This window comes from Mustela nivalis, assembly GCF_964662115.1.
Source record: "Mustela nivalis genome assembly, chromosome: 1".
In the NCBI taxonomy this organism is placed as follows: domain Eukaryota; kingdom Metazoa; phylum Chordata; class Mammalia; order Carnivora; family Mustelidae; genus Mustela; species Mustela nivalis.
In genome coordinates, this window is record NC_139020.1 from 92,766,434 (window position 1) to 92,779,594 (window position 13,161).

The window sequence follows — 13,161 nt, forward strand, 5'->3', positions numbered from 1 at the left end:
TTCCTGACTTGTTAATTTTAGCCATTCTGACTGGTGTGAGGTGGCATCTCATTGTGGTTTTGATTTGTATTTTCCTGATGCCAAATGATGTGGAGCACTTTTTCATGTGTCTTTTAGCCATCTGGATGTCTTCTTTGCAGAAATGTCTGTTCATGTCCTCTGTCCATTTCTTGAATGGATTATTTGTTCTTTGGGTGTTGAATTTGAGAAGTTCTTTATAGATTTTGGGTCCTAGTGCTTTATTTGACATGTCATTTGCAAATATCTTCTCTCATTCTGTCAGCTGTTTTTTGGTTTTTGTTAACTGTTTCATTTGCTGTGCAAAAGCTTTTGATCTTGATGAAGTTCCAGTAGTTCATTTTTGCCTTTCCTTGCCTTTGGTGATGTTTATAGGAAGAAGTTGCTGCAGCCAAGGTCAAAGAGGTTGCTGCCTGTGTTCTCCTCAAGGATTTTGATGGATTCCTGTCTCACATTGAAGTCTTTCATCCATTTTGAGTCTATTTTGTGTGTGGTATAAGAATATGGTTCAGTTTCATTCTTCAGCATGTGGCTGTCCAATTTTCCCAACACCATTTTTTGAAGAGACTGTCTTTTTTTTCCATTAGACATTCTTTCCTGCTTTGTCAAAGATTAGTTGACCATAGAGTTGGGGGTCCATTTCTGGGCTCTCTCTTCTGTTTTGTTGATCTATATGTCTGTTTTTGTGCCAGTGCCATACTGTCTTGATGATTACAGCTTTGTACTAGAGCTTAAAATCTGGAATTGTGATGCCACCAACTTTGGTTTTCTTTTTCAACATTTCTCTGGCTATTTGGGGTCTTTCCTGGTTCCATATAAATTTTAGGATTATTTAATGTTCCATTTCTTTGAAAAATATTGATGGTATTTTGATAGGGATTGAGTTAAATGTGTAGATTGCTTTAAGTAGCTTAGATATTTTTACAATATTTGTTCTTCCAATCCATGAGCATGGAATGTCTTCCTCAATTTCTTTCATGAGTACTTTATAGTTTTCTGAGTACAGATTCTTTGCCTCTTTGGTTAGGTTTATTCCTAGGTATCTTATGGTTTTGGGTGCAATTGTAAATGGGATTCGCTCCTTAATTTCTCTTTCTTCTGTCTTGTTGTTGGTGTATAGAAGTGCAACTGATTTTTGTGCATTGATTTGATATCCTGATACTTGACTGAATTCCTGTACAAGTTCTAGCAGATTTGGAGTGGAGTCTTTTGGGTTTTCCACATAAAGTATCATATCATCTGCAAAGAGTGCGAGTTTGACTACTTCTTTGCCGAATTGCATACCTTTAATTTCTTTTTGTTGTCTGATTGCTGAGGCTAGGACTTCTAGTACTATGTTGAATAGCAGTGGTGATAGCGAACATCCCTTCCATGTTCCTGACCTTAGCAGAAAAGCTCTCAGCTTTTTCCCATTGAGAATGATATTTGCTGTGGGTTTTTCATAGATGGCTTTGATGATACTGAGGTATGTACCCTCTTTCCTTACACTGTGAAGAGTTTTGATCAAGAAAGGATGCTGTACTTTGTCAAATGCTTTTTCAGCATCTATTGAGAGTATCATATGGTTCTTGTTTTTTTTTTTTTTTTAAGGTATTGTATCAAATTGATCGATTTGTGGATGTTGAACCAACCTTGCAGCCAAGGAATAAATCCCACTTGGTCGTGGTGGATAATCCTTTTAATGTACTGTTGGATCCTATTGACTAGTATTTTGTGAGAATTTCTGCATCTCTGTTCATCGAGGATAATGGTCTGTCATCTTCTTTTTTGATGGGGTCTTTGTCTGGTTTTGGGATCAAGGTAATGCTGGCCTCATAAAATGGGTTTCGAAGTTTTCCTTCCATTTCTGTTTTTTGGAACAGTTTCTGGAGAATAGGAATTAGTTCTTCTTTAGATGTTTGGTAGAATTCCCCTGGGAAGCATCTAGCCCTGGGCTCTTGTTTGTTGGGAGATTTTTGGTGACTGCTTCAGTCTCTTTACTGGTTATGGGTCTGTTCAGGTTTTCTATTTCTTCCTGGTTCAGTTGTGGTAGTTTATGTGTCTCTGGGAATGTATCCATTTCTTCCAGATTGTCAAATTTGCTGGCGTATGGTTGCTCATAGTATGTTCTTATAATTGTTTGTATTTCTTTGGTGTTGGTTGTGATCACTCTGCTTCCATTCATGATTTTATTTATTTGGGTCCTGTCTCTTTTCTTTCTTTTTCCTTCCTTCCTTTCTTTCTTTCTTTCATTTTTTAAGATTTTATTTATTTATTTATTTGACAGACAGAGATCGCAAGTAGGTAGAGAGGCAGGCAGAGAGGGGAGGAGGAAGCAGGCTCCCTGCTGAGAAGAGAGCCTGACGTGGGGCTTGATCCCAGGACCCTGAGATTATGACCCGAGCCGAAGGCAGAGGCTTTAACCCACTGAGCACTCAGGCGCCCCTCCTTTCTCTTTTCTTTTTGATAAGTCTGTCCAGGGGTGTATCAATCTTATTAATTCTTTCAAAGAACCAGCTCCTGGTTTTGTTGATTTGTTCTACCATTCTTTCAATTTCTATTTCATTGATTTCTGCTCTGACCTTTATTATTTCTCTTCTCCTGCTGGGTTTAGGCTTTCTTTGCTGTTCTTTCTCCAGCTCCTTTAGGTGTAGTAGGGTTAGGTTGTGTATTTGAGATCTTCCTTTCTTCTTTCTTGAGAAAGGCTTGTGTTGCTATACACTTTCTTGCTGTGTCCCAAAGATTTGAATCATTATGTTTTCATTTTCATTTGTTTCCATGAATTTTTAAAATTCTTCTTTAGTTTCCTGGTTGACCCATTCATTCTTTAGAAGGATGCTCGTTAGACTCCATGTATTTGGGTTCTTTCCAACTTTCCTCTTGTGATTGAGTTCTAGCTTCAGAACATTGTGGTCTGAAAATAGGCAGGGAATGATCCCTGTCTTTTGATACTGGTTGAGACCTGATTTGTGACCCAGGATGTGATCTATTCTGAAGAGTGTTCCATGTACACTAGAGAAGAATGTGTATTCTGTTGCTTGGGGATGAAATAATCTGAATATATCTGTGATGTCCATCTGGTCCAGTGTGTCACTTAAGGCCTTTATTTCCTTGTTGATCTTTTGCTTGGATGATCTGTCTATTTCAGTGAGGGGGGTGTTAAAGTCCCCTACTATTATCGCATTATTGTCGATGTGTTTGTTTGATTTTGTTATTAATTGGTTTTATATAGTTAGCTGCTCCCATGTTAGGGGCATAAATATTTAAAATTATTAGATATTTTTGTTGGACAGACCTGTTGTGTATGATATAGTGTCATTCCTCATCTCTTATTATAGTCTTCTGCTTAAAATCTGATATATCTGATATGAGGATTGCCACCCAAGCTTTCTTTTGATGTCCATTAGTATGGTAAATTGTTTTCCACCCCCTCACCTTAAATCTGGAGGTGTCTTTGGGGTCTAAAATGAGTTTCTTTTAGACAGAATATTGATGGATTTTTTTATCCATTCTGATACCATGTGTCTTTTGATTGGGGCTTTTAGCCCATTTACATTCAGGATAACTATTGAGAGATATGAATTTAGTGTCATTGTATTGCTTGTAAGGTGATGTTACTGTATAGTACCTCTGTTCCTTTCTGGTCTAGTACTTTTAGCTCTCTCTTTGCTTAGAGGACCCCTTTCAGTATTTCCTGTATACCTCGTTTGGTGTTTACAAATTCTTTTAGTTTTTGTTTGTCCTGGAAGCTTTTTATCCCTCCTTCTATTTTCAGTGGTAGCCTAGCTGGATATAGTATTCTTGGCTGCATGTTTTTCTCATTTAGTGCTCTGAATATATCATGCCAGTTCTTTCTGGCCTGCCAGGTCTCTGTGGATAGGTCTGTTGCCAGTATAATATTTTTACTGTTGTATGTTACAGACTTCTTGTCCCAGGCTGCTTTCGGGATTTTCTCTTTGTCACTAAGATTTGTAGTTTTACTGTTAGATGACAGGGTGTGGACCTATTCTGATTGATTTTGAGGAGGGTTCTCTGCACCTCCTGGAATTTGATGCTTGTTCCCTTTACCGTATTAGGGAAATACTCTACCATAATTTACTCCAATATACCTTCGACCCCTCTCTCTCTTTCTTCTTCTTGTGGAATCCCAGTTATTCTAATGTTGTTTCATCTTATGGTATCACTTATCTCTCGAATTCTCCCCCTCGTGGTCCAGTAGTTGTTTGTCTCTTTTTTGCTCAGCTTCTTTATTCTCTGTCATTTGGTCTTCTATGTTACTAATTCTTTCTTCTGTCTCTTTTATCCTAGCAGTAAGAGCCTCCATTTTTTATTGCACCTCATTAATAGCTTTTTTTTATTTCAGCTTGGTTAGATTTTAGTTCTTTTATTTCTCCAGAAAGGCCTTTTATTTCTCCAGACAGGGTTTCTCTAATATCTTCCATGTCTTTTTCAAGCCCAGCTAGCACCTTGAGAATTGTCATTCTGAACTCTAGATCTGACATATTATGAATGTCCTTATTGATTAGGTCCCTAGCCATCAGTAGTGTCTCTTGTTCTTTTTTTGTGTGTGTTGAGTTTTTCCACCTTGTCATTATATCCAGATAAGAATATATGAAGGAGAAAATAAAATACTAAAATGGTGGGAAAGACCCTAGGAAAATGTGATTTAACCAAATCAGAAGAGACCCAAAATCATAGGGGGAAGAAAGGGCATAAAAAGAAGTTAAATTTTTTTTAAACGAAAAAGGAAAATATATATATTAGACTGGTGAGTAGAACAGAGCCACCCACTTAATTTTGGGAGTATTTTGGTCTCGTAGAAGAAGCTACCTCCCAAAATTTTAAAGAAAGTAAAATACACACACACACATACACACACACAAGAGTAAACATGATGTAGGGATGGAATATGAGTATAAAGATGAAAATTTAAAAAAAAATTCTATAAAGGAGTTGATAAGTTGGTTGGGAAAAGAAAGAAAAAGAAAGTGGAGAGAATTTGCCCAGGCTGGAGACTAGAACAAAGCCCTGTGCTAGAATCAGGGTGTATTTCGATCTATTAGAAGAAGTTGTATCCCAAATTTTTTAGAAAAAAACCCCGTGTATACAAAAAATAAAGTTAGATACAATAAAGGATAAAATATGACTATAATAATGAAGGTTCAAAAAGATTTTTTTTTAAATTTATTTATTTAACACAGAGAGAGAGAGAGATCACAAGTAGGCAGAGAGGCAGGCAGAGAGAGAGGAGGAAGCAGGCTCCCCGTGGAGTAGAGAGCCTGATGTGGGTCTCGATCCCAGGACCCTGGGACCATGACCTGAGCTGAAGGCAGAGGCTTTAACCCACTGAGCCACCCAGGCGCCCCAAAAAGATTTTTTTAATGAAAGGTATTGTTAAGATAAACTAGTTAAAAAACTTTAAAAGAGGAAAGAGTAAAAGGTTAAAAAATTAGAATAAGAAAAAAATAAAATTATAAACAATAATTAACTTAGCAAGACTAAACAATTGTGGGGAGGAAGCCATGTATTCTGTGCTTTGCTTTCTCCTCCTCTGGAATTCCGCTGTTCTTCTTGATAAGTGAACTTGGTCTTGGCTGGATTTCTTGCTGATCTTCTAGGGGAGGGGCCTGTTGTAGTGATTCTTAAGTGTCTATTCCCGAGTCGGAATTGTACTGCCCTTTCCAGGGGCTGGGCTAAGTATTTGCTAGGGTGCTCTTGGGAGCTTTTGTTCCCTGAATGCTTTCTGTAGAGCTCTGGAGGACAGGAATGAAAATGTCAGCCTCCCAATCTCTGGCCGGAGGAGCCGAGAGCTCTCGGCCTTACTCCTTAGTGCACCCTCAGAGAAAAGCTCTCAATCACTCCCGTCTCCCTAGCCTTTGGCTGCACTCTGAGCTCACCCAGCCTGTGACCAAGCGTCTCTGTCTCTGGCATACAGCCCCAGCTATAGTCTCCAATCCCAACAGATCCCTGCCACTCTTCCAGGGGGGTCTTCCTGGATCTTCCATCTGTGGGGTCCCTGCTTAAAGAGCAGTGGCATGATTGTGCCATGGATCACAGTTTTAAGGTAACCCCGAATTGAGAACTCACTCCTCAGCTCCGTCTTTGTAGCCAGCTTTCCCACTCTAATACCTGTGAGCTCTCCGACACTCAGACATCCCTGATCCTTTGTGACCCCATGGGACCTGAGATCACGCTGTCCCCATGTGGGCTTCACCCCAGCTTAGCCTCTGGAGCAATGTCCATCAGTGGAGCAGACTTTTAAAAGTTCTGATTTTGTGCCCCATTGCTCCAGTGCTTGCTGGGAGGTGGTCCCTCCCCCCGCAGTCTATCTTCCCATTGCTTTGGACTCACTTCTCCACACTTCTCTTACCTTTCAGAAAGTGGTCGATTTTCTGTTTCTAGAATCGCTGCTCTTCTTCTCTTTGATCTCCTGTTGGATTTTTAGGTGTACGGAATGATTTGATAAACTATCTAGCTGATCTCCTGCTACCCGATGTCTTCTCAGCCTGCTACTCCTCCACCATCTTGACTCCTCCCTAAATTTTTTATTTTGAATGAATTTTAAACTTATAGAAGTATTGTGAAGATGGAATAAAGTTTCCATACACCCTTAACTTAGGTTTATATCTTATATAATCATTGTACCTTTATTTAAGAAATTACTATTAGGATGATATTGTTACTAATGTAGAAATTTTCTTTGACTTTTCCCACTGCTTCTCTTTTTTGCTCCAAGATCAAATTTTGGACACCATACCATTCTATGCAGCTAGTCTCCTCCAATATGAGACAGTTTCTAGGTGTTTTTCATGACTTAGATAGTTTTGAAGAGTACTGCTCAAGTTATTCTACAGACTATTCTATATGAGTTTATGTAATGTCTTTTGTTCTGTGTTTTCTTAGGTCATGTATTCATTTATTTTGTATCCATAGATGACAGACAGGGCCAAACTAACAGCCAGAACTCTTTGCATCACCCCTATGACCTAGCATTCACAGCTACATGGAAATCATATTATAAACCCTCCAACCAATTCTGGTCTGTACTCTCAACCACGGTCTTTATCTAACTCTCACATACTAAGCCAATATTTCCTCCACTTTAAGTCACCCAGGCCCAGGTACCATACTACTCTGGCTCAGAGTCAGTTGATGTTATTTGAAGTAACCAGTTCTAAGCTGTTTCTCCTGTCCTGTCTTGCCTGTTCCATGGAAAATACAATAGTTTTAGGCCATGCTTCCCCCTCACTCCTACTTCTCCCTCCTGACCAAATTTAGTGCTTCCCTCTGTGGTCCTGCTTGGCATGGCATATCCCTTTCTCTTGGGAATTGTAAGTAATAAATTCTTTCAAGGATATAAAGTCTCTCCATATCATCACTTATTTACCTCCATAAATTAAAATGCCATGGGTACATTTTAATACAATTTTGTCATTATTAGTCAAGAGTTATGAGTTAGAGGGAAGAATAATATAGAAGCAAAGTTTTCTTATCATTTTAGGGGAACATGATACCAATATGACTTATTATTGGTTACATTAACCTTGAATATTTGGTTAAGGCAATGCTTGATCAGGTTTCTCTGCTGTAAAGTTAATATTTTTCCCTTTCTGTATTCTATTCAATAGAAATAAGTCACTAGATCTAACATTTGAGAAGTGGAATTAAGTTCCACACCTTGGTAGGAGAAATATCAAAGAATTCTTGGACATATGTTAAAAAGTAGCATAATTCTTAATAAACATTTTGGGGTAGATATTTCAAGGTTATGCACATATTCTGTTTCTCCTTAAAATGTTGCTCTAGAATTATAGCATTAATGTGGATCTTGCCTTCAGCAATTATTATTGGTGAATTGGTGAGTTATTGGTTGACTTTAGAGGCCATGCCAGAAGACATTGAGATGACATATTCAATGTGATAAACAAACAAAAAACCCAAACAAACAAACAAAAACCCCATCAACCAAGAAGTTTTTATCTAGCAAAACTGCCCTTCAAAAGTGAGGGAGAAATTAAAACATTAGCAGATAAACAAAAGCTGAGGGGATTTGTTACCAGTAGGCCTCCCCAGCAATATATGCTAATGGAAATACTGCAAGTTTTAATGAAAGGTTACTAGATAGTAACTTGAAGCCATATGGAGAAATAAAGATCTCAGTAAAGCTAAATACCTGAGAAATTTTTAAAAAACTAGTATATTGTAACAATGGTTTGTAACTCTACTTTTTGTTTTTTACATGATTGAAGAGACTAATACATTTAAGAAATAGTAGTTTAAAAGCTAGTATTATTACAACTTTGGTTTGTAACTCCACATATTTTTCTATATGATTTAAGAAATTAATGCATTTGAAAGAATTATTAGATTATACTAGATTATATTAGATAATTATCAAATCAGTGTATAAAGATAACATTTTGTGACATTAACAACTGAAAGATGTGAGGATAAAGTTGTAATTGCATGTTATTGAAGTTAAAACTGAAAACTTCCTTTAACATTAGAACAGGGCAAGGATGTTCACTTTAACCACTTCTGTTCAAGTACTAGGAGTTCTAGCCAGAGGAATTAGGCAAGAAAGATAAATAAAAGACATCCATATCAGGCAAAAGAAGAAATAAAATTATTTATGTTTATAGATGAAAGGCTCTTATGTATAGGAAATCCTGAGTGGTCCACAAAAGTATTGTTAGAACTAACAATTAATGCTGGGAAACGGGATATCCACATGCAAAAGAATGAAGTGGACCCTCACCTAACACCATGTACAAAAATTAACTCAAAATGGATCAAGGGCACAAATATAAGAACTAAAACTATAAAACTTTTAGAAGAAAACAGGATAAAATTCCTGACATTAGATTCAGCAATGATTTCTTATATATTACACCAAGAAAAAAATAGGCAGTTTGGACTTTTTGAAAATTAAAAAAAATTTGTTAAAAAAAAAGGCAATCCACAGATTGTATAGTTACCACATTTTATGTGAAGTGGTCAGTGTTGATGTTAAGTAGAGTGAGAAAAGTTAAGGATGTATATTGAAATCTCTGTAGTGACCATTAAAAGTTTCATGGAGAGTGGTATAAGTAAAAGGGAGCAGATAAAATGATTTTCTGTGTTTTTACAGTAGTTCATTCAAAAACAGACAAAAGGAGGATTAGGGGAGCAAAGAACAGGGAACATAGGCAGAAAGCAAAGTAATAAAATGGTAGACTTAAAGCATGTCATTAATCACATTCAGTAATTATAAGAAGACTCCTAGAAACACTCCAACAAATGCAGAGATTTTCAAATTGTATAAAAAAGTTAGACCCAACTATGTGCTATCTTCAAGAGAGGAGAAAAATAAATAAATAAATAAATAAATAAAAACATAAATATAAATATATATATGTATATTTGGCATGCCATATATATTTATAGATGAATATCATACATGCACATATGGCACATACAATGTTTTTGAAAATAAAAAGAGAAAAAGATACATGATGCAATAAGTAAACAAAAATCTGGAGTGCTATATTAATATTGGTAAAGTAGACTCAAGGAAAAGTATTACTTGGAGATAGTACTGCAATAAAGAGAGATATGTTATAATCATACAAAAAGTAATTTATCAGAAAGACATAATCACAATTGTATATGTTTGTAACAACAGGACTTCAAACCATGAAATAATTGATGGAATTAATATATAATTATATATATATAATTATAATATAGATAGCTCCTCAATTATAGTTGGAGATTTTAATACCTTTTTGTCAATAATTGATAGATTTGTTTAAATCAGGGAAGACATAAAAGATTTGAATAACACCTATTAACCACATTTACCTAACTGACATTAGTGGAACAATTCACTAAACAACTGAAGAACACACAGTCTTTTCACGTGGACATTGCTAAGTTTACCAGACTGAAATGTATGCTGGGTCATAAAACAAGTCAAAAAATCTCCCAAGGGGCATCTGGGTGGCTCAGTGGGTTAAGCCTCTGCCTTTGGCTCAGGTCATGATCTCAGGGTCCTGGGATCGAGCCCCACCTCGGCCTTCTGCTCAGCAGAGAGCCTGCTTCCCCACTCTCTCTCTGCCTGCCTCTCTGGCTACTTGTGATCTCTCTCCCTGTCAAATAAATAAATAAAATCTTAAAAAAAAAAAAATCTCCCAAGTATTGAAATTTCACAGAAGATATTTTTTGACAAGAAAGCAATTATATTAAAGAACAATATGATATATGGAATAATCCAGTTACTTTGCAATTTAATATATTTTGAAATTGCCTGTGGGTCAAAGGAAAAATTCCAAGGGAAATTAGAAAATATTTAAAAGTAAATATTAATGAAAATGAAATATATAAAAAATTGGGGGATGCAGCTAGAGGATTTACAGCTTTAAAGGTTTATTTTGGAAAAGAAGAAAGGTCTAAATTCGGGAACCTAAGATTTTATCTTAAGAAGCCAGAGAAAGGGGGCGCCTGGGTGGCTCAGTAGGTTAAAGCCTCTGCCTTCAGCTCAGGTCATGATCTCAGGGTCCTGCGATCGAGCCCCACATCGGGCTCTCTGCTCAGCGGGGAGCCTGCTTCCTCCTGCCTCTCTGCCTACTTGTGATCTCTGTCTGTCAAATAAAAAAATAATAAAATAAAATCTTTAAGAAGCCAGAGAAAATAGAGCAAAGTAAACCCAAAATAAGTAGAAAAAAAGAAAAAGAAAGATTGAAGTAGGAATCAATGAAAGGTGAAAACGGAAAAACAATACAGAAATTTCATAAATCCTAAAGTTTCTTCTTTGGAAAGATCAGCAAAGCTGATGGCCTCCTATCCAGACTGATTAAGAAAAATAGACCAAAATAACCAGTATTATTAGGAAATAAAGATGAGTGATCACTGAAACTCTAAAGAAAGTAACAGGATAATAAGAGAATGTTTCGAACAACTTTAAAGCAATGCATTTGACATCTTGGCTAAAATGGACAAAAGAAAACTTAAATTGACACATGATTAAATAATCCTATTTCCATTAAAAAGTGGATTCATTGTTAAAAACCTTCCCATAACAAAAACTCCCAAGTCCAGGTGGTTTTATTGTTTAATTCTATGCAGCATATAAATATAAAACCGATTCCAACAAACTCCTTCAAAAAATAGAGGAACTACTACTTTCCCATTTATTTTAAGAGGCCAGCACAACCCAATACAACACCTAACAGAGACCTTATAAGAAAAGAAAATTACAGATCAGCATCCCCAATAATCTTAACACAAATATCCATAATCAACTATTAGTGAATCAAATCCAGTGATACATAAAAAGGATAATATTTGGTGACAAGTCAGTTTTATTCCCGGGATTAAAAGGTTGCTTTATGTTTGAAAATCAATGAAAGTAAGTCACCATATTAACAGAAAAAGGGGAAAAAAAACCCTATATTGTCATTTCAATAGATACAGAAAAAGCATTTGGTAAATTTTATTCATTTGCTGTTAAAAACTCTCAGAAACTTGAAGAGAACTTCCTCGATCTAATAAGTGGAATATGTGAAAATGGCATATATGAAAAACTACATAACGGTGAAATATTGAATGCTTCCCCACAGATTAAGAATTAGGCACGAATACCCATTCTCTTTATTTATACTCATTGTCTTAAGATCTTAGCCCTTTCAATAAGATGAGAAAAAGTAATGAAAGGCATAAAGATTAGAAGAGAAAACCTGTTTTAGTTTTTGCTTTGTTTTTTGTCCTGTTTTTTTGGGCAGGTGTCACAGAGAAAATTTTAAGACATCTACAAAATACCTACTAGAAAATTTCAGGATACAAGGTTAATACGCTATTTTCGTATATTATCCTAAACTACTAGAAAATAAAATAAAAAGTAAATTTCACTCACAATAGCATCAAAAAAGTTAAAATACTTAGGAATAAGTTTAATAAAAGAAATGCAAGATATTTTCATTGAAAACTATGAAATCTTGCTGAGAAAAAAGGATTACTTTATAAGGAAATACATACCATGTTCATGGATTTAATATTGAACTGACTCAAATGTTAGTTCTTCTCAAACTAATTGTAGATTCAGCACAATCTAGCCACAGTTCCACCATGCTTTTGATAGAAATTGACAACCTTTTTCTAAAATTTACTTGGAAATGTAAAGGATCTATAATATTTGAAGCATCTTGAAAAAGAGCAAAGTTGAAAGACCTAACTACTTATTTCAAGACTACTATAAAGCTATAGTAATCAAAGCTGTATGGTACTAGCATAAGAATTGACATGTAAGTCAGAGGACAGAAGAGAGAGAATTAGACTCACAATTATACAGGTATTTGATTTTACAAAGATGCCAAAGTCATTTGATAGGTAAAGGGAAATCTTTTTAACAAGTGATTTTGGAATAACTGGATACCCATATAGAAAAATTAACCTTCATGCTTATTTCATATCATAAAAAATTTTTTATTTAGATCATAGACTAATACATAAAAAGTAAAGCTATAAAGATTTTTTTGAAACTCAAATGACTTAAATTGAAAAAAAATTCTTAAAACTAAAGCTATAAAGATCTGAGAAGAGTATCTGTGATTTGTGAGTAGGCAAAAGTTTTTTGGGCAGAACACAAAAAGGCAATAACCATAAAAGAAAAAAAGGGTAAATTAGACGTCACCATAATTAAAAATTATTCATCAAAAAAACCCACTATTAAGTGGTGCCTGGGTGGCTCAGTTGGTTAAGTGTCCAGCTCTTGATTCTGGCTCAGGTCATGATCTCAGGGTTGTGAGTTTTGAGTTTCACACTGGGCTCTGCATTGGGTGTGGAGGCTGCTTGGGATTCTCCCTCTTCTTAACCCTCTGCTCCTCCCTCCATCCCTGCACACACAAGGAAACCCCAAAATAAAACAAAAAACTGTTAAGAAAAGAAATAATATAGCCAAAAAGTGAGAGAAAATATTCACAAACATAGATCTGATAATGAACTCTTACCTAGAATACAAAAAGTCCTTCCACTCCATCAATCCAATAAAAATAGGTAGAAGATTTGAGCAGACATTTCACAAAGGAGATACACAAATGGCTAGTAAGCATATGAGAAACCAAGATCTGGGAGCTAGCTATGCTGTTGCTACTGCAGTATCTTTGTTTAACTAAGAAATAATTTTTT